Source organism: Catharus ustulatus, chromosome 2 (assembly GCF_009819885.2).
Source record: "Catharus ustulatus isolate bCatUst1 chromosome 2, bCatUst1.pri.v2, whole genome shotgun sequence".
In the NCBI taxonomy this organism is placed as follows: domain Eukaryota; kingdom Metazoa; phylum Chordata; class Aves; order Passeriformes; family Turdidae; genus Catharus; species Catharus ustulatus.
The window spans coordinates 38943732-38968167 of NC_046222.1; the positions used below are offsets into that span (position 1 = coordinate 38943732).

The 24436-nt window shown below is 41.6% G+C and overlaps 1 protein-coding gene across 11 annotated transcripts in view; it reads left to right on the forward strand.

Annotated features, from left to right (window-relative positions):
* The window catches only part of FAT3 (FAT atypical cadherin 3), a 404304-nt gene that overhangs the window by 43566 nt on the left and 336302 nt on the right, over positions 1-24436 (forward strand). For 5 of the 11 annotated variants that reach the window (XM_033052631.2, XM_033052637.2, XM_033052635.2 and 2 more), the window contains exon 1: positions 22807-23164. The exons of 1 other annotated variant lie outside the window; for it this stretch is intronic. The gene's annotated coding sequence lies outside the window, so the exon portion shown is untranslated. Of the gene's footprint in view, positions 1-10924; positions 11033-11164; positions 11376-22799; positions 23165-23533; positions 23603-24436 lie in introns of those variants that run through there. 5 more of the 11 variants (XR_004417100.1, XM_033052640.1, XM_033052633.2 and 2 more) reach the window with 4 other exon arrangements.

Below are 24436 nucleotides of genomic sequence, written 5' to 3' on the forward strand. Positions count from 1 at the left end.
GTCTGAACTATACATACAGCTTTCTTGTATCAGCTGGCAATCTCTTCGAAGGGACATTTTTCATTTCTCTCTTATTTTTTTTATTTTTTTCTCTACCTGAGGGCAGCATGTATTAAAAATAATAAATAATAGGTGATTCCACCAATGCCTGATGGGACAGCCTAGTAGCTTAGTCTGATGTAGAAATAACTGGAATTTTCAGAAATTAGGACTTGAACGCCTCTCAGGATCTGTCTCTTCAATACTGGTGTTACTGTTTTGTTAGGTTGGGATTTTTTCCTGCAGCATATGAGTCTTGATCAGTCCAGGAGCTTTCAGTATTGGGTTGCAAAGTCTTGTGGAAATGTTGGCCAAGCTTTCTTCACTGGAGCAAACACATAATTTCTGTGCTTCACAGTTTAGGAGTTGGTAAGGAAGATGCCTACATAGGAGCTCTAGGCTTCCTGCCATTTAATTTTAGGGCAGCTTGAAAAGCAAACATTTAGTAGAAATAAATGAATTTAACTCAGTCTGCAAAGGAATTTACTACCAAAAAAGAAAAGAAAAAGAACAGATCTTGGTATTAGTCCTGTATCAATAAATCACACGTCATATCAAGTTTCAAATATTGATGGTTATTTTCTTTGACTGTCTCTTTATGTCCATTTTCTGAAGTTGAGACAGAGACAGGAGAGCAGAACTGCCAAGAATTTCTTTTTTGTATTCATTTTCCTCCACTGAGAAAGCTAATTGTATCGCTTTCTGAACCACTTAATTCATTGCCTGTCATGCTCTTCTCTCAGTGTAAACTTCCTTGGGGCTATCGCCACAGTCCCAGCAGAGGAGGAAATTAGGGTCTCTAACAGAAATAACCTACAGCTTACATAGCATAAACAAATATTGGAAAGCAAACACTGACAGGTTGGAGAAAAGTGTTTTTTAAAAAAAGGAAAGTAATAAAAAAGAAAAGATTAAATGCAAACACAGTGCCCTGCAGTGTTTAAAACACTTCCTTATAGTCTGTCAGGCTCCATGTTCAGGACCTTTGATCAGGATGGAGGTTGTTTATTTCCTGTACAAACCAGCTTATACATTGATCAATGCATTGTTGATATAGTGAAGGTATTCATTCCCTTTACTGGTCTCTTTGAAAGGCCTTGGACTTGACAACAGTATTGTGAACATTAACATGGGTATTTAGTCATGGAGAAAATGCAAAAAGAAACAAGACCATGGAGTTGAACACCTATTTAAGGGAAGAATGCTTGGAGGGGTTTCTGTGGAAAGAAGTGTAATGGAGTGAAGGTTGTTCACACTTAGAAGAGGCCATTGGGAACCACTGCCCTAAATAACTGAACATTTTGCTTATTGTGCGGGAAGGACCTGCTGCAAGAGTCCTGCAAGACGAGTTGTTTCTGGCTGGCCATACATGCCCTGTGGAAGGGAGAAGACATTAATACTAAGAGAAAAACCAACAAAACAAAAAAACCTTAAAAATATACAGCCTGCCTTAAAACTTTGCTGCATTTTGGTGCAAAAATTTAGCACGTTCCTCAGGGTGGACCTGAATGCAGAGTTACGCAAAGGATAACCTTAACTTTGTATGCACAGTAATGGGATCTAAAATAACTATTATTAGAAAGGCAAACTTGCTTAACTGGAAAGTGAAGGATTATTTTTTTTTTGTCCCAGCTCTTTTAAGTCTAAGGCATCAGGCTTAAAGTGACCTACTGGAGATCTGTAATGAAGCTGTGCAGTTTTCTACCACTGGCTCTTGGGGATGCCAGAAGTTTTTGTGCCAACAGACAGCATCTGTACAAATTCATGAAAGAGAAATCCATGCACTTAAAAAAAGAAAAATCCCCTCCAGTTCCTGAAATGCAGGAGCTACAAAGCACTCTGTTGCTGTCTATAGTTATTACAATAGATTTTGCCTGGTTTTACTCCACCATACACATTTTCTTGTGGATCACTATCGGGTTGTATTTGGGTTGGGAAAACCTTTGACCTGACCTCTGTCACTCATTCCTGTGACTCATGGAGCAAAGGTCAACTGCAAACCACACTTTAGGAACCTCCGATCCCCACTCATTTTTAACAGAGCCCTAATTCAATAATATTATGGTTACTTGGACTACAAGCTGGTGGCATGAATTCAGTTTTCCATCTCAGTCCACACGTTTCCTTTGTCACATAAAGTTCTTTTCTGTCTTTGTGAAGCACTCTGTAAAACATGAATAATGTCTCTTCTCTGATTGTGTGTGTTATTTCATCTAAAAAAGCAATCCCTCAGCATGTATTTGAGCACTGCTTTGGGGTTAGTGGGCACTAAGTATAGATGCTATCCCACCAAGGGGAGCAGGAGGTGAAATTCCTTCATCCATCATCTTCCTTGAAACGAGTGATGCAGAGTAGGAACCTCCTGTTTGCAGAGAGGGCAAGCTGTTATCTGTTAATGTGGCAGCGTTTCGCCAAATGATTAGACTGTCAGAATTGCAGCAATTTGAACACGCTGAGCAAGCTTTATATACACAGGAACAAGATGCCGGCGTTGGATTACTGAAGAGGAGTAATGTGCGCTGGAGATTGACAAGTGCTTGGCAAACCCATGTTCCTGGGGCTCATCAGACATTCACGGCTCTTATGCAATGCTGGTGAAGAGCATACTCAAGTGGCTTCATCATAGCCTGGGTGACATCTGGTGACATGCAGTTAGGCCTGTCATGTTTTTTGGGGATGAATTCATTTTCACAATATTTGAATGGAATCCACTTATGCAAAGTGGAAATATTCTGGCATATGCAAGTGGTTTTCAGGACTAGTATTTTTGGTCCATCTTGTATTTGGTGACAAAAGTGTAATTAGCTACACTTAGCCACGTGCTATTTTATGGAGTATTTTCTGGATTTCTGTGCTTCTTACTGGCTCTGCTCCTCCTCTGCTCCCCTCGATGAGGGCAGCTACGACAGTTGGGATGAGGAGGAGGGAGCACAGGTACACTTGGCAGTTTCCTGTGGTGGTAACTGGGGCTCCAAACAAATGTGTCTGCTGGCAAAAGAGCTTTTTTTTCTCCCTTCAGCAGCTGGAGAGTTTACATTCCACTAAACAGAGGCTTGGACACTAAGTGGTTTTTGATCCTCTGATATGCTCTGCTTCAGTAGTGGAGTATATTATTATTTCTCCACCACCTGAGTAGGTTGTTCTACTTTGGTGTTGCTGAAGATAAGTGTTGGGAATTGAGTGGTTTAGGTTTTTATTTTCTTTGACCTCAGAAGACAACTGTGGATTTGATCCTACATTGCATCCAAGCTGAACTTAGGTTTAGAACGGATTAGGAGTCTGTTAGGAGTTCTGTTAGGAGCTTTAGCTTGTTTTTCAGCTGTCTGTGACAGAGGTGTGCAGAAAGTAGGATTAATTGTACAGGAAATGCTTCTATGTTAAAAATCAAACTGCAAACAGCACATTTTGCTTTTCAAGCACTCCTCTTCCTGACAGGCATTAGAGTTTCTGTGGCAAGTGAATGTAGGAAAACATGTATTTTGGATAAAAATCCATCTTTTCCTGAAAAAGTGCTTTTAAAGGAAAATTCTTACCTAGGTCTATTGAAAAATGCCATTTCTGAAACTTTGGTGCAGTGGAAGTCTGTGTTGCACTGAGGCATATTACAGGACTGTGTGTGGTGGGCCGGCGTGAGTCCATGAGATGCTCCTGTGCCGGGGAATAGCTCAAAGTGGAACTCTTATTGCAGGACCTGACACATAGGAAGGACAAGCTCAAAGATGTGTTAGCTGACTGCCTGGGGCCCAGCAGCCAGGGCTGTCCTGCATCCCCTGGGCCATTAACCAAAGGCACTTTGGGGTGGCATCAGGCCCAGTTCCCTGAAGAAACCTCTGCCAAACAACAGAGATCGAACTTGGGTCATTTCAGGTTTCTGATCTGAAACCCAGCAGCCAAATAGTAGTTGAGTTCAGTATGATGCCAAGGTGTTACGTTAAGGGTATGGCCAGGCTGTGCCACACAACCTGAAGCTGAGTGGAAGTTCCTTGGCCCTGTTCAACTGATTAGTAGTGTGGCCTTTTTGCCTCTAATAACTCTAAATGAAGAAGACCTTAGGCAGTAAACCAGTGCAAAGTGTGTGGTCCTTGCAGCAGGTGAGATGCAGGTTGGAGCAGGAATGCAGAAAGGCAAATCCTCTTTGACATTTTGTCCTGCTCCTGGTGGGAGCATCCTGAGAGCCAGGATGTGAAACACACATTTAGCAGCTTGGGTAGGGATAAATCTGCTTTCTGTAGTCCTAGTCACACCCAAGTGCTAATGATTGTTTTGCTGAAAGGGGTCTTTGTGTGTCCAGCTGTGGAAAACAGGAGGAACAAGGGGGAAGAATGCTAAAATAGGGTTTCCAAATGTTCTTCTGCAGCCTATGCTTCTGAGTCTTAATGCATACTCTGGCTTAGGCTCCAGAGGGACCTAAGACTTGCCCCTTGGAGACAGGCTGGCAGGACTCAGGTATACTGCAGAGGCTCAGGGCAAACTCATTTCATGTTAGCCTAAAGCAGCATGCCAGATGAAGAAGTATTGTGAAACTCTTACTTTAGCTAGTTGCTTCTGTCTTTGAGAGTAGGTGATCATGAATGTGAACAGTCTTTTTTTTTTTTTTCCCCAGTACAGTGCTGTTATGATTAAAAAAACACCCCCAAAACCCTCATACGAATTTCCAAAGTGCCTATCACTAGGTAAGGATAAAAAAAAGTTTCTCATTGTTAAAACAGGCATTTTGAGAGTACCATCAAGGCATTTTGGAGAATAGAGGTGTTTTATTTTTAATGAGAAGAACTAAAGAATAAAAAATGGTAGCCTTGGAGAATTGCAGATCAAAGGTTTCTTCATTGTAAAACAAATGAAAGGTTTCAGTCCTAGAAGTGATGAATAAATTGATAAATTTTTAATACGAAGAACAGGCTATAAATGGTAATTTAATTCTTTGGGGAAGAGAATCATTTAAGCACTGTTTAAAAAGTCCAGATTTTTTTTCCTGTAGAGATGATAATGATAACTGAGGGGAGGACTGGGAGAGTGTGGCCAGGGCTGTTGTGCTCTGCGCTGCTTGCACTCCCCGCAGTGCTCATGTCCTTCCCAGTTGTGGGAGGCAGGAGCTGGATGCCTATGTGCTTTTTACAGAAGCTTGGTGGTGCTCTTTTCCTTTTCCCATGTGCATCTGAGGACTTCAGCCTTGGGGGGGGGAAACTGAATGCTTAAAAGAAGAGTTCGGACTTACCAATGTGCCCATGCTTGCAGCCTCCTGTGCTTTGGCTTTGCAAGAGGCAAAACCCAGGGGGGGAAATGATTGGGACTGAGTGTCCTCTGCCCCAGTGCCAGGGATGCCTGGGGATGTGGAATTGAAAATGGATCCTCATGGAAGGAGTAGATTGCCCAGGGTACTGGTGCAGAGAGGGCAGCACGGGACAGGCAGGAGGCTGGGATGGGAATGACTGTGCTGGGAGAGGAGGATCATGGCCTTTGCTGAGTAAAGCAAGCATTAGGAAATGTAGTCTGGAGAAGGGGCATTTAATGGCATTTGCCTAGGGCAGCTCACTGCTACCAGACTGACAGGCTGATGGGTTCTGCCAAATTTGCATAATAGCACCACTAATAAAGGCCTTGAGGTCCCTGCTGATTGCTTCTCCATCGCCCACTGCACACAGCCCTTGCGTTGGGCTCATCCTCCTCTCCGTAACTGTGACCCACTTTTCACTTTCTAAACCCGATTTTATTTGTCATTTGTGAGGTACCCTCGCCCAGCTCTGCAGGGAAACCCTGTCAGCTCCTATATGGTGTTCCTGCATGGCCAGTGGCTGGGACCTCAAGCTGCTGCTGTGTCCCTGCCTGGACTGTGCCTGGGCACATCTGAGCTGCCAGTTTGCCAGTCTGTGTCTGCTAGTGATGCTGTCACACTCACTAACTTTTCCCCTTTCCTTCTCTCAGCGGTGTTTTGAAAGTTAAAATAAAGGAAAACAGAAGGAAAAAGGGAAATATTTGCCTCTTGCTTGACATTATTTCCTTAATTCTAATCTTCATTCATGTTTCCATCCCCTGCCAGTTCTCTCCCTTCCCTTTGTGTCGCACCTTTCCCAAGCCTGGTGGATGAAGAAGCTCCACCACAGCTGTCCTGTGTGGAGATTGACTCGCTTCACAGACCTGACTGGCTGAGCCATGCCTCATGCCCCTGGCTATCTGCTATTTTGGAGAGAGAAATGTGCTACTGCTTGCACTAGTGATTGAATTCTGACTTCTCTCTGACTCCTTAGAGCGATGCAGGAAACAAAATTAGTTGTATTTGCAAGATTCAGAACAGCATCTCATTTGCAAGTGATTGTGTCTCTATCACAGTTGAATGTCTTTTATACTTTCAAAAAAATAAAAAGCATAAATTGCCCACTTTGACATAAAAAAGTTTGCTAAGAAAAGGTAGTGTTTTTGACAAATTCTGCATTCTTGTATCAGTTTATACTGAAGTGGCTTAGAAGGCATGATGGGACTTATTAGTCATGGGCACAGCTTTTTGGTCAGCTTTTGGCTTACAAGGAGTCACAAATGTATGTGTGCATTTGTATGTGCGCATTAGACCTTTGCTGTATCACTGGATTCCTGATGATACGCCTAAGCTCTAGCAGCTGGTCACAGTGGTAGAAAGTTCCAAACTGAGAAGCAGGGCTGAGCTCTCCAACATTAACCCTGTGGCGACTGCAGGTGGGCAATGTGTGAAATATTGTGAAATTTTAAAGAGTTTTATTTGTAGTTTAAATACGTAGCTTAAATGCAGCACTGTCCCCTGCCCCCCGCCCTTGCACCCTTTCCCCAGCCCAGATAATGAAGGGTGCACCCATAAGGTTTCATAATTTAATTTTTTATCTTGTATCAACTTCATGTGGTAAGTGGATAATTCAGTGTTATCATTAAGAGTGTAACTGAAGTTGATTCCACTTTGCGGATGGAATTTTATTTTTTGGCCCTGAGGTTTGACCAAATGTTTGTTTCAGGTGGATTCTCCCATCCCTTTTAAGTACTCTTCAGCTTTACTTTGTATGGCTGTTCCAGCTGGTGGTTGTTAGCCTGAAATCAAACCTAAATCTTGAAGAAGGTTGAACAATAATGTCTGGAGGTTGCATTGGTACAAAAGTGGTTCACCTTGGGAAGTTCGTATCTGTATCTAGCCCACTGTTCTCTTTAGAGCTTATGGGTCTGATCCAGCCTCGTGTTTATTTTGCAACATTTCTTTGGGTAGAGCTGCTGCTGTTTTTTCACTGATGTGAGATCAGAGCATGCCTTGTGGAGTTTAACTCTTTGCACTCACAGCAATAAGCTTCTGAAAGCTTTGTGAGCCGATTCTCAGCCAAGTGATATTTGCTGCTCCCGTTTTTCCCCTGCCTCTTTATCAGGGCAGCAGAGGGAATTTGAACCTCTGGAGAGATGGCAGTGAATGCTCAGAAGGAGCCCAGGCTTGTCAGTGTAGACTTTTTATCAAACAAGCTTGTATGAATCCACACATTTATGGAAATTTATTCAGTTTTGACCCAGTGAAAGGTTTTGCTTCAGCAGAGAAACAAACCCTTTAAATCTCATCAGCTTGAATGTTTTAGCAGTGCTAATGCACACAAACCTGAAAGTTGTATTTCCCAGAAGCCTGGCTGAGAGAAGTATGCAGAGTAAACCAGCACAGTGAGAGTTGAGAGTTTCTACAATGTATGTGAGGATGTTAGGGTGTTGAATATATTTTAACTGGACACTTCCCCATCCCCGCTCACCATTTTTTATTATTTTTAACATCTGTGTTTTAAAGTTTCTTTGGCAGCGTAGAAATACCTGGATTCAGATGGTTATGAGTTTAATTTGCTGGCCCTTAAATACTTGCCTTGCGAACACTGCACTCTAGTGACTTGCACCATTGTGTTTGCTGTGCTTGCTCTTATCTTCCAGGTTTGTGTGCCCCTAGATATTGCTTGTTCAGCTGTTGCTGTTCAGCTCAGCTTTTCAAAGTCTGTTTCCTGTCTGTGCTCCAGCCCCTGCTCAGGGCAGAGGCTGAGCCCCTGCGATTTTTTTGTGTCCCTCTTACACCTGTCTGAGAGAGCTGTGAATCTACCTGTGCTGAACGTGTACCATTGATGGCAAAACTGCTAATGACACTAAATTCCAACTCTAGCAGTGATGGCAGAGCAACAACTGAAAAATTACACAGTCAGTGATGGACTGAGCATCATTTAGTGATGTGAAAAGTGTTTCTGACTTGGCTGGAAGAGGCTTTCAAAGCTTCTAGCTCTCATACACTTGAAAAGGGCTGCTTGGATTATTGGCTTTGTTGTGGTATTGGTTTTGAGTTATATGAGTTTAAAGCTTTGGAAGTGGAGAAAATATGAAGGGGAATACAGGAGGTGTGACAGTCAATCAGATAGCATATGGAAGTAAAGATTGACAGGATAGGAGGTCATAGCCATCAACACTATTACAGCAATGTGCAGAGATAAATCCAGAATCCATGTTGCAAAACTGTTCCTTTAATTGGAAAATGGAGAATTTCTTGGCACAGCATTTCAAGTGTTGGAAATATAAGGTATTTAAAAATAAATGGTATTTTTCTTTTTTATAAACTCTTCTGTGGGCTAGCAAATGTGAAATATGATTACTTTCGACTTCTGTTCATTTAAAAGGACACATTATTGCCAGTTTTATGGCTTAATTTCCAAAACTAAATTATTTATTTGTATAGCTGAGATTAGATTAAATTTGTGTTAGTCCTTAACACAATTGGTAAATTTGGATCTTTGTTCTTAATAGTCAGAGAATCACAGGGTGACTGAGGTGGGAAGGCACCTCTGAAAGATGTCTAGTCCGAACCTTGCTCGGAGCAGGGCGAGTGAGAGCAGGTTACTCACAACCACGAGCAGTTAACTTGGAACAATTGCACAGAGGGAGACTCCATAATCTGTCTGGGTAACCTGTGCCAGTACCTGACCACCCTCCCGATGGAAAAGTGATTCTCTTACATTTAAAAAGAGTTTCCTGTATTTCAGTTTGTTCCCATTGCGTCTTGGCCATAGTAATATTCCTCATACAAATAATTTGTATTCAATCTTTTGTTAAATTATATTCACTCATTCATTCATATAATTTCCTGAAAATATTAGAATTATTTTTCTCATAGGGAATGTAGCTGAATCAGGGCATAATTTTTTTCCCCCCAGAAATCAAAATGTGAAGTTAGGTCTTCAAAAACTAGTGTATATCAATGAATAAAAATTCTCACCCACTTTCTGCTCCCCCCTGTTTTTATATGTGAGAGGGTTGTTCGTCCCCCACCACCCCATTAACGGTTATATTTATGAGCAAATAATATTTTATAAGATCTTTATTGTAAGTTACCTCTTCAATGGATGTATTATGTCATAAAATTTATTAGATACAAGATCAGATTTCTGATTTTTTAAGAGTGTCATAAAAAATAAAATTTCTGTGAGGAAAAAAAAGGCGGTAACAGCAGGAAGATCTGAAGCCTTTTTCCCCCACTTTCCTCTTCCTTAATTAACTTAAAATTGCACTGGACAATCTGCAAGTAATGTGCAAAAGTGGCATTTAATAGATAGAAATTATTAAGAAACTTTCAACTGTCCTCTGGGAATATGCCTTAGTGCTTCTGTGTGCTTAAGGCTGCCAAAAATATCCCCAGTAATTCTCAAACTCTTTTGGCAGATGAAGGCAGAATGACTGGTTTTACAACAATCAAGATCAGATGGTGGCAGATCTATCATACACTTTTCTATATTAAGAAATATGTACACTGGGAAATAAGCCGTGATCATATGTTCCATCTCTTTCCATCAATTTGTTGCTAGCAAGTTACTGTTAGCATTAGCGTCTGTGAAAAATGGAAGACAGTAAGAGTTCAAATCAGTTGTGCTCTACGTGCTTTTTATTTCAAATATTCTTAGTGTGGTTTCACTGCTGTCTCAGGGAAAAAAGAAAAAGTTCAGTTTTCTCTTTCACCTAATATTGAGAAACTGTCAGACATACTTTGATACTTCCATGTCTTGAAACAGCGGTGACCACAAAGAAAAATACACCTTTTCTTCTTTGTCTTTGTTTTTTTTCAGTGAGAGGTGAGCTTATACTGTTGGCAAGAGAGACTGCCTTTGTTCTGCTAAGATGTATCTTTTTAGCTATGGATGAGTCTTGGGAAACAAAAGCATTTAATTTTCTATCCCAGCTAAGTGATCTTGTGAGAAGCTACAGCTAACACCACAGAGCATTTCTGCTGCATTTGCAGGAACAACCTTGGCTCTTTTTCTATCTGCCTGTTTCTTTTGAGGAATTCCTATGCCTTTCTTTGTCATTTTTGTTTTCCTAAGGGTTTTTTACTTATAAATTACTCTTAGATTTTTCTTGTTATCTTTGAGCAGTTTTCCAGTCCACCACAAGGACTTGTCAAGTTGCTTCTGCATAAGCTTCAAGTAAACCTGATACATACCTGTAAAATTGTAATTCCATTCATGCTGAAAACGCAAAGCCTTCTCTTTTCAAGGTGTGCACTCAGTCTTGCTGATGGTTCCTGCAATCACAGTAATTTGATTCATCTCCCATCACAGTAATTTGACTCATCTCCTATTTGGGAATGTAGTTTCACCAGATAAAATGGATGGTAGTATCTGCATCCAATCTTAAATTAGGATGACCCTTATTTTCCTTCATTGTCTTGAGTCGGACTCCATGTCCAATCTGTCATCCTCTAGTTGAAGATAAATGAATTGGCTCAGATCTGAAAACTCTGTCTGAGGAGTCTTACTAGTCTCAGTCCCTTTAGGTACTTTGTTCCACAGCTATAATTCAAAGCTTGACTTTTGGCCTATCTGTCTTGTTTACAGGTCTACATGCAAAATAATACAAGGATTCAAAAATTCCATTTCCTTTAGTTGGAGCTTTGTAATATAAGTCGTAATTACTTTCCTCTGTTATGAAGAGTCCAGGTCTGGAGTCAGGAAATAAGGATGCTACAAGAGCCCAGAAGGTTGGTGGTTTGTTATAATTATTCAGGAGTCTCTTGATGAGAATGCCTGCCCTGGTGTTCCCAGCATCTGGCCTGTGTCAGGCTGAGAGGGAAGCTCCTTTTTTTTCACTTCTTTTTCTCCTTCTGATCCAGAGGACAGCCGCAGGAGGATACCTCCCTGGCTTGCAGCCAGAGCCCGGAGCGGTACTGCTTTCCCCTCGGTTTCCCCACGCGGTTTGCGCCTTCGCTCTGCCATCTCCTTAGCAACTCGGAGCACACCAGCAGCACACAGTCACACAGCCCCCGGGAGATGCTGCTCTATTTATAGGCAGTGAGCCTGGATGTGAATTTCCAGAATGCTCTGGTAAGGCCTCTACAGGCACAGAAAACTTACGGGTCCTCCTAAAGGATCTGGCTTGGTGCTGTAGCTCAAAGTCTCGCCCTTTGCAGGATGCTCAACCTTTGCAGTAAAACACACTCACTCTGATACATAGCGAGGATTTGCTGTTTACATAGGTGCTTATTAACATTTCAGGAATCATGTTCTCTGTAACCCAGGTTAGGAAGTGAAATGCAGGTGCAAAAACAACAGCCTGGGGTAATATCATGTTGTAACAGGCAAAGTCTCAAGGATGATGCCATGTCTATGATGTTTTGGTTTTTTTTTTTTTTATTCTTTATTTCAGGGATATGCCTTAGTGAAATCATAGAAAACAGGAGAGGAAAATATTTTTTTCTGAGCTTTGTGGTTAGAGTTTTTTTTTTGTTAATTACATTTCTTCAGGCTGAATTCTACATCAAAACCAAGATTTAATCACTGGTTATATTGCTTACTGTTGTTCTGCGAAGGCTTATTGATTCAAGCATTTCCCTTAGTCATGTGGCTGAGAAATCAAGTAAAGAATGTGTGGTACTGCTAAGAATGACTCCAAGTATTTAAGAAATTAATGACAATCAATTAAAATGGTTTTGTTGATGACCTGTTTTCATGAACTTTTTATGTATACTGAGCTGAAACTGTGAAGGAATTTAGTATTTATTGGGAGATAATACCTTTTAAGTGCATCTGATGAGCTTTTTGGAGATCCTGAAGTTACTATATATCTAGTTGCATGACAACTGTGTACTTTTTAATCTGGGAAAAATCATAATTAAAGACTTCCAAAGGCTAGTGAGTTTCTTCTTTTCTTTAATCCTTATATCTGGACTTCAAATACCAGTATAGGAGAATTTGTGTCCTGATCCTTAATCGGGCATCCCTCCCACATTTCCCCCATAACCTTCATTCCCTGCAAATGACTGCTAATGGGAATAGCCTTGAAGGAAATGTCACTCCACTTTTGAAATACTCTTTGATGTCTCAAATTCATTACTGGAATTGTTCTCCTGGACACCACAGGGAGAGAATAATGCCTTAGACTGAAGCAGCAAGGAAAGTCCAGAGGAACATTTCACCTACTCTTGGTAGGAATGCAGGAATTATGTGCTTTTGTGTGTGCTTCCACATGCGAGGAGAACATGGTGAGGTGAAGACATGCAGTGTATAGGCAGGCTGATTGACAGCCCAGCTGGTGCAGATCAGTAATTGGAAATTCATTGCACATAAATCTTCTAGTACTTACCGTGAGACATGGGAAGGAGAATATCTGAGCTCTGAAACAGTTAACTCTTTCAGGGCCATCTGTGAAGATGTTCAGCTTTCCGAGTAGCAAGACTGTTCAACCGTTTCTCTTTAAATCCTTCATTTTTTGTTGTAGCAAGAAGAGTGCTGGTGGAGGAAAAAGCCACCACCATGTGCTTCAATTGAAAGCATTTAGGTGAACAGCCTTAAATATTTAATATTTATTTCTTTTACAAGTTCAGCTTCAGATTGTCTTGGAAAAATCATCTTTGTATTTGGTGGCGAACACATTTTTGCCTTTACAAAATGCATCTTGCACGTGTTGCCTGCCAATTTCGTGTCTGATTTACCTGATTTGTGTCTCCACATTGGTGGGCTTATTGTATGTTTGTCCATGTGCCAGCAGACTCTGCAACTGTATTTTAAGAGGTCTGTTCATGTCTAAATATTTATATTATTTTCCATGAGGCTGAGACTGATTGTATGTGCTAGCAACTTCATCCCTGCACCCCCCTTCTTTCCCCCAGTCCCAGTGTGTGGTTTTGGTACATTTTCCTTCTCACTTGATTTCAACACTCTGGTGATTTCCACAATACTGTTTTGAATATATAATTGGTTTCTGGTGACCACATTTTTTCTCATTTATTTTGGACTGCCTCTGTTCTGTTACACACATATTTGTCTCTTCATTAACGTCAGCGTGAATTACAGATGAGAGGCTAAGTGTGGACAAATTAGTAACTACATGAAACGGAAGGCGGCATTTAACTTTGTGAATTATTTGTGTGGGCACAGAACAGCTAATGAATACCTGAGGATCTGAACAAACAGGCAGTGCCAGCACGCAGAGCTCCGCTGTCAACGCAGATCGCAGCGCGGTGGCTGCGGGAGATGGGGGCTCTCTGAGGGGTACAGCAGCCCTGCTGGCTTTTAAGGCATGCTCTTCTGGCAAGTGCTGTGGGTGGATGGACGTGCTGGTTGTGGTTTTGGAGCCAAAAGTCGTGCTTGCCTCTAAGGGAACAGTTGTCTATGTACAGTAAATAGAAGACTGAATAGTTTGCATCTCAGTTCATAATGTATTGAGACTTCTCTTGACCTTTGAAATGGTGTAAAGCAGTCCAGAATGGTGTTTTTTGCTGTAAAAACTACAGTGCTCGGGTGAAAGCCTTCCTTCAAGATGGGCCATGTTCTCCGCTTCACTGCCTGTGGTAACACTTTATTCATTTATGTCAGTAGAAAACCTTTTGTCTTCAGCTGAACAACTTCAGCTTTGCTTGCAGTGCCCTGCAGAAACATTACAAGAGGTTTCCTTAAAGGGAAGCACTTGGCTATTTTCTAAGCTCACTTTCAAAGTACTCTGAATTAATTATAAATGAGTAACGCTGTCTGGCTCTTGATTACACAATTGCCTATCCTGGATTCCCTCTAATGAAATGTAAGCTGGTCCAATCGCAGTAAAACGGGAGGTGCCTTCTCTCCCTCCCTATCTTATGATCTGAGCTATTCTCAGATCTACTGTTGTGATTTTTCTTAGGCTGCAATTCTGCCAGACTCACATTTCCTCCCCTCTCGCCTTGCTACCTTATTTTTATTAGGCCTTTCTTTTGGCTGCACTTACGCCCATACCCTGTTATAATTTCCATTGAAAGTAGTTAATATGCATTGATACAGTGCCTTTTTGCACTGAACTAACACAATGCATTTTATTTATTTAAAGGATTCTAAGTGCCTATAGTGTCTAAGTGTTTGACAAACACATAAAAATACACAGAAGTCAAGCACTTAGCTGCCCCAAGAGGATGGGTTTCCCTCTGTGTCTGCCAGGAGCATCCATAAACCCTATTATTCATGTACCATGTATCTTAGTAACAATTAAACTGAAGTCTTGGCTTTCTATGTGGTGAACCCTGGCCTGTTGTCTCCATCATTTGCTACAACTTGAACCTCGAAGGACATGCTGTATTTTATCCCAGTTCTCTTTTTCTGCCCTCGTTTTTTTAAAGTGATGGATATTATGGGCTGCAGTTCTGACTTTTGTCACATTTTCACTTGGTTTACCACCTTCAGATGGTAGATGGCTCAGTGCAAGTGCCATGGATGTCATTTGTTCTGACATTTTTTTCTGTGTGAAATACCAGAAGTTAAGGAACTGTGAAGTCTTGGTTTGGACTGTAATGTATAAGCTGAAGACCCCAGCCTGAGTTTTGGTGTGGAGGTCATTGAGCCCCAGCCCAATTGAATCACAGCACACGTGGCAGAGATGATGCTGCTCTGTCTTCTGCTCATTGAGTCTCTTGGCCTGGACGTCCAGCACTGCTCTTGACCTTTCTACTTGTTGAGGAAGGAGGAGTTCAAAACAACTTAGGAAAGCAGCAACCAGGGCAACACACATTTATTCACCCCTGCTCCTCTCCTCTCTTCCTTGTGTTGGTTTAGGGAGTTGAAGACAGTCTATGAAAATGGATGAAGCTGTAAATTTTCTTCTCATGACAATACTGTAGAATCTAAGGAAAATTGATTCTTCTGGGTTTTTTTTTTTTTTTCATCCTTACTGGAGATAATAAACCAAGAGTTCAGAGGTCCTCCCGAGGCTGGCTGAGGATTGCCTTGAAAAGTAGACTGTACCTGCTGAGCTACCATCCTCCCTGCCTTTGGGATTTGAAACCCATGTTGATGAATGCTGTTTAGTTCCAGAATTACCAGAGTGCTGGTACATACCTGTTACTGTACCAGATTTGGAGTCATGTACATTGAAACTAAGTTGAAAGGGGAGACCTTTACTATTTTTGCTTTTTACTGGGATGTTCTCTCTCCTACCAATCCACCAAGGTTAGACCATCCCAGTTGCTTTTTTTCTAACAGGGTGCTGCATTTTTTCATCTGTTCACTTCCAGCTCCCTTTGCCAGGACCTCTGGCCCTGAAGCTGCTTTTGTGAAACATCCACAACCTTCAGGACTCATTCCCGTAGCTGGTGCTTGGGTTTGATAAAGGCATCTACCCTGAGAGTTTTAACCTTCAGCAACCATAGCAACCAGCCTTGTATCCTTTGAAGAAGTAGTCCTGAGCACAAGTCACTTTAAAGACCCATGCACTTTGCTTTAGATGGTGTTCCTAAAATGGATGGAAATTGTGACTTGAAGACATTTAGGAACTAGGGCAGAACTTGTAGGACATTTGTTCTGAGAATGATGGAGGCCCACAGTTACACTAATGCAGCCTCTCCTAATAAGGGGCACATCAGTCTGGCTATGCTGGAAACCTGTTAGAAATAGATGGTTTTTCAGAGTGGTTTCTCTATTTTCGCTTTCTTCCTCTCTAAATGGTAAGTGAGACCTGTATAGGCAAACCACAGAGTATGAAGCATTTCTAGGGGGAGGGTGGGCAGGGGAAGAGGGGAAAGGAGTGGAGAAGAGCTTTGGTGAGAAAAGCATTACCAAACCAGTGGTGAACTATCAGAGGAGAAAATTATCTTTTTACCTGTTAATCTGGAGCTAACGTACTTGAGCTCCAGCTTCACCTTCAGGGATGTCCATGAAATGGGAGGATGAACTCAGTAATCACCCCATCCTGGTGTGCCTGATGACCCCCTGCAAGTTGTATCTTTCCGGAAACTTCCCAGGAGACTCTCAGAGGAGGTGTCCACATATAAGGAGTGGTTTTGGCTGCTCTGATGCAACGCGTTTCCTGAAAATACGTCGATGAGGGTTTTGACTACCTGACCACAGTGACGGAGTGGTGGCAGTGGGATGTGCCATCATACTTTGTGTTCTCTTGAGCTCGCTTGCAAAAGGTGCTTAGAGAAGTTGCTGCTGAAATAAAACTGGAGAAGGAGTAAAGGATGCAAGCTTGCAGTGAGCGGGAGACAGAAATCCTAGGCGTTAGCGATCTCTTGCCAAATTTATCCATCTCTTTTCCCACATTCTCTCTCCATTTCTCAGGAATGATGCTTAGCAGTTACTTTCTGTCTTCGAAGGTAATAGATGTGAGCATCTGTGATGTGGCAGAGCTTTTCATTTGAGCTGTTATTAGCATGTGTTGGAGATATATATTCAAGCAAAGTGACACTTAAAATATATTCCGTGTTTTATGCCGATATCCTACGGAAAGGCCTGATGTATCAGTAACCAAAATTAGCTATGGAGCCATACTATCATATAATCTTCTCAGTGAAATCACAGACCACTACGTAGCAATTTTCTTAGGTACTTGTAATGCTCTTATGCATACTTATTTTCCCTTCCCACTATCCCACGTAGTTGCTTCTTCAGTAGACTTTGGCTGGTGTGTCCTAACCATCACTGCAGGCTCTTTTGGCTCTGTTCAGATACAAGTCTCTCTCTGCTTTTGAGCCAGCTCCGTCCCTAAGCTGCCAAGCTGTAGCAGTGGGGGAAGGTTTTCTTGCTGCAGAGAAGGAACCAAAGCGTGGTAACTCAGCCTGAATTGGGAGAAGCAATTGGAGGTGTTGTATAGAAAAACTGCTTGACAAGAGCTCTGTCCTGTCTTCATGCTCAGTGTGAGCAAGATCGGGATAGGGATGAGGCATGCATCCTGGAACCCTAAACACCTGGTAGCATTGACTGCATCAAGCTGGCAGCAGCATCAGCCCTGCTGCCTTAGGACCAACCAAGCACTTAAAACTGAGTAGTATGAATTTCTTGCAATGTTATTTTCAATTTTATTTTTATTTCAGTTCATTCTAGGAAGAGCTCCTTCCTCCCCAGTAAATTACAGGTCTTTCTAATGCTGCAGTCAGAAGCATGAGAAATGTGGCAGCTGCTTTAACCAAGCTTGCCTGACTTTAACCAAGTATGCCATGAAGCCATGGTAACAGATGCTTTGTTGTGCTATGGTCAGTGGTCAGACCTTCTTGGACCCTGATTAGATTTATGTGGTCTGTGCTACTACTTGTAACTTCACTGTTGTGAACAGCAATGCTGTTCAGTCTTGTTTAAAATTAGGTTATGTTTGCTTCTCTGTGCTGCAGTCAGATTTTGGGCACAATGTCATTTACCACCCCGCTCATGCAGAGCAAGAGCATCTCAGGTGGGAACGGTAAGAAATAACTTGTTTTCGAAGTTTGTGTTCTATCGCATTTTGTAGAACCTTTCTCAGTGTGTTTTGCAGACCCACTGAATAAGGACTTTAAAAATGTGAAAATTAGAGCTAGTCAAGGTTGTTTGATCACTTTAGTGAGTTTGTTAACATCATGAGGATGTAAAAAAGACTTCCCAATTCCCAGTTCACCAAAGCACGGGTTGATTTGGCATAGAGTACAATGAGCCCCTCATGCCCAGCTGGGAGGCATGAACACCTTCTGAAGAGCTGGGGCATGGAAGGGATGCAGTGGGCACTGCAGTTCCATTTGGGATTGTTGGACCTCCGTGGTGGATGCTGTCGTGGGGGCAATCACCCAGCTCCACAGACTGGCAGCTGCACATTACTGAAACCAAATTTTCAAATAGGAAATTGGCCTTTTATCTTTGATACTTGCTACATAATGGCACAGAGCATTAGTCAACTGAACCTCACCATGGTTTACTGCCTGGTTGTAAATTGTAATTGGCTGGCTAACTTTCTCTGATGTTAAGTGCCTTAAAAGGTTGTTTTTCCTTTATTTTCGTTTTGGTTTAGTTTCTGGCTTTATGTGTTCTCTCTGTTTATTCTGATACTAAAATGTAATTAGAAATTAAAAAGAACAAAGCAAACCTCCAATCCTTCTGATGTACATTAACATGAATCATCATCTCTTGAAAGTGTGTTTAATCCAGAGCTCTGCAACCTGATATACATCCCCTTCATTTGGTAAATATTTAAAATATCTGCAGACATTTTTTTCACATTCTTGAGTAAAGACTACATCACCCTGTGTTCAGCCTTGTTTCTGTTTTTGAGTAATTATGTTTTGAAGATATGTTAAATGTTTTCTCTTTTTTTGTAATTTCTAGTGTCTGTTGTATCATTATGAAAACAGATGCAAAGAAAGAGAAAAAAGCCGACCAATTTATTTCCCTTTTAATAATCAAAATGAGTATATTAGAAAGAAAATGTAAGCAACTTTAAATAGTGCCAAAGGCTGTAGTCTTTGAGAACAGTTGAGTTGGGAGGTTTATGTAGTGAACAGAGTTGATGATGCCTGTAATAAAGTGGATTAGCTGTTAGAAATTCTGTTACACCATTTATCTTTATGTTGCTAATCTTCCATGTTTGCAGTTTTGGTGATATGTGCTTGGGGGTACACAGACAGATTGTGGTTGTCCAAAAAGAGGGCACATTTTGGTTGTCCAAAATGCTGGCACTTCCCAGTGTATTTTCCAAAGGAGACAAGAGAAAAATTTTTGTAACTTTTCCTCTGGATCACACAGTATTGCCCCCTTAGCAATCATTAGTTCCTGCCCTGACGTAGTGATACTGACTTCTTTCTCTTTTGGTAACAACTCTTTTTCTTTGATGCATCTTTCCACCTTGGACTTCTGCTAGGTAATTCCTTACAGCTTACCTGGAGTTGCCTTTCATGTGAATAAAGCAAATTCTGAGCACAGTGCTTCTTCTTCCAAGTCGTTTCAGGCTAAATCCTGTTCTGTGGATTCTATTTGTGTGATTGTCGTGGCCCCACGTCTGCTGGTGGCAGCAGTGGTGGCCTGTGTGTTGGGTGGTGCTGTTCTGCGAGGACTGTTCCTGTCAGGTGGGGTGTGCAGAGCACGGCTGGGGAGAAGAGGCCAGCAGGCAGCACAGGCAGCTCACCAGGACAGATGTCTGTCTGTGGCAGACTTCTTTTAGAACCCTCTTGCCTGGGTCAGGACCATGGCATATCCCTCTTTCCCTGCCTCCAGAAACTGAAGGGCTTGTTTTCTTGGCCACCTTCACTGTGGCATTCAAGATTTTTTACTTTAAGAGAACCAGTAACTTGGTCTGTTCCTGGCATACTGGCTTATTTTGAGAAATGTTCTCTATCCCTTTTTTTGTTTGCAATGTCCTACCAAACAGGGACTGTCATTCTAATTGTAGAATGATCTTGATATTATTTGCTAGTAAAAGAGGGTGGATTTTTATTTGGAATGAAACTTGAGAGTGAATACACACGCAGAATCTTTAAGGAGTATGGCTGTTCCTCTAATATCATGAATAGTACTTTGATTCAAACTTGAGTAGTCTAGAATGGTGTTGCTATGTTTTTAAGGAACAAAGCTTTACTTAAAAAATAGGTCAAATTCAGTTGCTTGTATTTGAAAGGAGAGCAGTGTTTGCAAGTAAGGGACTTGAAAAGCCTGGAATCAGTTTCCTTCTATTCTCCAACACATTTTGTATCTCCTTGGGGAGGCAATTTAGGCTTTCAGTCATCAAATCGTCATCTCCAAAACGGGGATAATAAAGACATTCTTAGTGCCTGGGAGTGTTGGGATGACAGACCAACTGATGGACCATTTGTGGGTTGCAAGAGTCCTTACATGCCTCTGTGTGGCTGTAAACCTCAACCTTTCCCAAAATGCAGCTGCCCACTGGGCCTCCATAGCCAGTGTAGATTCAGTGCATTATATCCTCACTAAAGTGTTTTTTTTTGTGTAAGCAATTTGATTGCCAGGGTGAGCGTATGTACATGTTCATTCACTCTGATGTTGTCCCAAAGCAATTGGGAAGTGATTTGATCCCCTTGCTGAGAGAAGTGTTGTGTACAAAGGTTTAGGCTACTTTCAGGGACACTTTGGCCCATTAGCATTGCTGCCTAATTCAGGGTAGGGGACTGAAAGAGAAGTGTTGTTTTGCCAGCTCTGACTATCAACTTGGTGTTACCAGTGAGCTCAGTATCTCATTTCAAATCCAGTTTGCCGTGCTGTGGTGCTGGATCAATAACAACTGTGAAGCATGATGATCTGCATAAATTCCTGTGGTTTCCACTGAAGGTTTTTTATTTTCCTCTCTTTCAAATTGTCACCCAGTGCTGTCCTGCTTAGTGCAGTGTTAGTCAGGGGTACTTCTTCCCTGACTCGTTTTGCTCAAAAAAAGACATGACAGCTAAAAGGTAGTTGAGAAGTGCAGCATATTTACCACAAATGCAAATGCAAGTGCATGAGCCTGGAATTACTGTAGCTCAAGAAACATGCCCTCGTGTCTATAAGCAGTATAGCTACACTTCTTTGGATCTTCCCATGTAAATAAATCTTTGATTTGTGATCTCTCTTGGGATAGTTGACCACTTCTTGGGATTTCTGCATGCCCCACATTTATCTAACTATGAAGGATGTTACTTGGCATCATAAACAATTTGTGACAAATGGTGTGATATTTGGATCTACTGCTTGTAGTCGCTAACAGAAATTTGTCCTGCTGCTGGGGTTTTTCACTCTGTTAGCTAGAGCGAGAATCATAACCTTAACATTATTTAATTGGAGGCCTTTTGAGTTAATTAATTTAACTCTTCACTGCCTTTGATCGCATGGTTTTATGAGTATTTTTAATTGATCTTATTTGTATGGAAATGTAATCTAACATTAATGGAACAAGATGGATTCAAACCAGTGGTCAACCCAGCTGTTCAATCAAGGGTATTGCTCAGTGCTATTTATTTGGTTTAATTTGAAGATCATGGCAACCCCAGAAACAAAAAAGAAAAAGCAGCTGCTGGTGCTGAAATCCTGTAATTGTAGGCAGTTTCACTGATGGATACTCTTAGCTTGGAATTGTACTGGCCACAGCAAATAAATATGGCTTTCTTTCCTTTCCACTGAGTTTTACAAATACAAATAGAAATATGGAAAGGGAAAGGGGAGCACTTAACCTGTGAATTTCAGTCCAATTGGATTTAAGCAAACCACCCATTTATTCTTAGATTAATGGCTTGCAGGCAGACTCTATCAGTTCTGGACTGTATTATATTATTTGCAACTGCAAGAGTTAATGCTAGTAATTGCTTTTCCTCTATAGAGAGAGCCTGTAGTAGATTGTTTTTACATGGCAATCTGTGATTGATAGATCAGGGAAAACAGGACCATAGAAGGTTACTGCCTCCCAAGAACTTCCCTCTTCAAATTAAAATAATTTGCAATTTGTAGGATGCCTTGTCACACGTGCTTCAGGAATGAAGCAGTAAACACACTAGGCTGCATTCCCTTAAAGCAGTGAACCTCTTACTGCCTTTCTTTCACCAAACCAAACAAGTCGTGTTGTTGGGAGTCCATTGAAAACAAGTGTGCTGGTGAAACAGTCCCCAGACCCCTTCAGCAAACTTCCTGTACGGTCAGGCAGCGGACCTGATGAAAGAGCCTGTTTGTGAACCTTTGGATTCCTTCCATTGATTTGTAAATCCACTTTATTAAAGTACTGCCGAAGCTAGTGAAATGAGCAGCCAAGGGCTCCCATCAAGTTCCTTAGAAATATCTGATGCAGCTTGGATCACTGGTACTGGCACATGCTTTTGAAATAGTTTTTTTTTTTTTTTTCTGCTGCGTTGGATTGTTTCGAGACTGGGGGAGTAGAGACGTAGGAGGAAAAATGCAGTCTCCATCAGCCACACATTACATGGCTGCTTTATTTTTCAGTGCTGCTAAAACTCCTCTTATTTAATATCGACCATACCAAGGAGCCAGCAAAGTACGGTGTTAATTGGGTCCACTGGAATTCTTGTCCCCTGGGAGAGAGAGCTTCCTAGGCAGGGAGGGCGGAGGGAAGGAGGGAGGGAGGGAGAGAAGGAGGGAGGCAGGCAGGGAGGAGGGGACCCACTGTGCGCAGCATAAAATGTAAGTGCACTAGACATCAAGGCTTCTGCTCGCATCGCTGGGAAGCAGTCGCGGCAGTTCCCACCCGCCCCCCTTTCAGAAATTAGCCAACTATTTTTTTTCTTTTTTCTTTTATTTTTTTTTAAAGTCTGGTAGTTGTTCTTGAATTAACAGCTCCTTTCTTTTATTTTTCTTTGCTTTTTATTTTCTTTCCCCCCCGTTTACGGAGGGCTCTTTTTAATTTGAATTGTTTTCCTCTGCTTTCTGCAAAGCTGCAAAAGCTCTGCTTTGAAAACTGCTGCCCCAGAGTGCAGTTGCTTAGCTGTCCTGTCAGCATTGTTCTAATGCTCATTCCATATGTATGTCACATAGGAGCAGTACCCTCCTCCTCTCCCTTCCCCCCATCCATGCATTTGATTTTTTTCCCCTAAAGACCGAATTTTTTTTTTTTTTTTATTTTTCCGAAGGAGCTTGCAAACAGGGAAATTCAAACTGAATGTGTCTGTGCTGTGGTTACTTATATAGCCAAGACCACATTTCTCTTAGAAAAAGTGTTTGCTCTGTTCCTTCTTTTCCCTCTTTTTCTTCCCTATAAGCACAAAGCCTTTAAAAACTAAGATCTATAGTTCCTTTTTCCTTTTTTTTTGCGTTACCGTGACAGCATGTATCTCTGTTGCTGAAGAATGAAGCAGGCAGGCTGGAGGTTTTTTATGTTCAGTGCTTTTGGGACCACTAAAAAGAAGTCTGCAGAGAAATACGTACAGCAGCTGTGCCAACTGAGTTTCTCATGACTGTTATCTGTCACTTATTCTGACTAAAAGGTAAGGGGTTCTTTAGTATTTTTGTTAAAGTCTTTGTGCATTGTTTGTGTGGTGTCATTTGACATGTGCAACTCGGTGGCTCAGGAGGGAGGTGGGTTGTGAAGATTTTTGTGTTAAGGTATTATAGGTCACCCAAGCAAAGCTCTTTGCATCTAGAGGAGAAAAAAAAAAATCTTGTTTCTTGGAATTGTTTCCCATTTCATCTCAAATGGTTCCTCCACCTTAGCTCGCTACTGATTGAGACATAAAGCTGGGGCATTATCGCTGCTGCTTATCTTTGCTGGTGCTCTTTCTCTACCTAGGGAGCACACGCACCCAGTTGGTGTGTGCGTGCGCAGATGTGGGGTAAGGCACAGCCCCGGTGCATGGCAAACACTTGGCAACATGCACATTCTCCTCTCTTACTGTAACTAAATGTCTTCAAGCACCCTTCCCAAGGTAAGAATGCCTTAGTTCAGCACACTGCAGCTTATGCCTGTTTAAAATTATTACTTGGATTACAGTGCATACTGTGGAAAGTTATTAGTTTCCACAGAGACCAGTTTAATTGGGGGGTATGTGTGCAGTGGTTCTGTTTTGTGCTTTCCATACACTGCTTGTGGGGGAGTATGAAATGTTATTTTCTTCTTAATTCTTGGGAAGGGTGAAGTTTACACTGTCTGTTAGGCATAGCAAATGAAGTTATAGCTGAAATCGATTAAAGCTGTGGAGAAGCATACCCTTACAAGGGCTCTTCAACTTAGCCTGAGAGTCAGAAGATACTTTATTAAAATGTTTGTTTGCTCTGCATTGTAATATGCCGAATTGTAAGCAGGGATGCATCTTCCCCAAGCTGAATAAACAGTGAATGATGACTGGACAGGATCATTATGTCATTTATGTGTTAGAAACCTGTTTAATCCACAACCTTGGCTTCTTTTTTTTTTTTTTTTTTTTTTTTTTTTTTGTGCCCGTGTGCTGGATACATCTTTCAACAGCCTCTTAGTTCAAGAGGGCATTGTTTTATAAAATGTGTTAATGTGTTTCAGCCTTACAGGCAGTCAGAAGTGCTCTCTGTAACTGTCCCCTTAGCTGTGACACAGCCTGTTATTTGGCATGTTGGAAAGGGCTGATTTTAGGGCTTGCTTTGCTTTCTTTCAGTTATTTGTGTTCTTCTCAGCTCTTAGTTCTCTGCATGGAAAATGCATCTTAAGGGTGCTCATTTCTCATGCTTTGCAATCATAAGTGGCTGAGACAGTTGAGCAACCTGATGTAGTGGTGTTGCTTTACCAG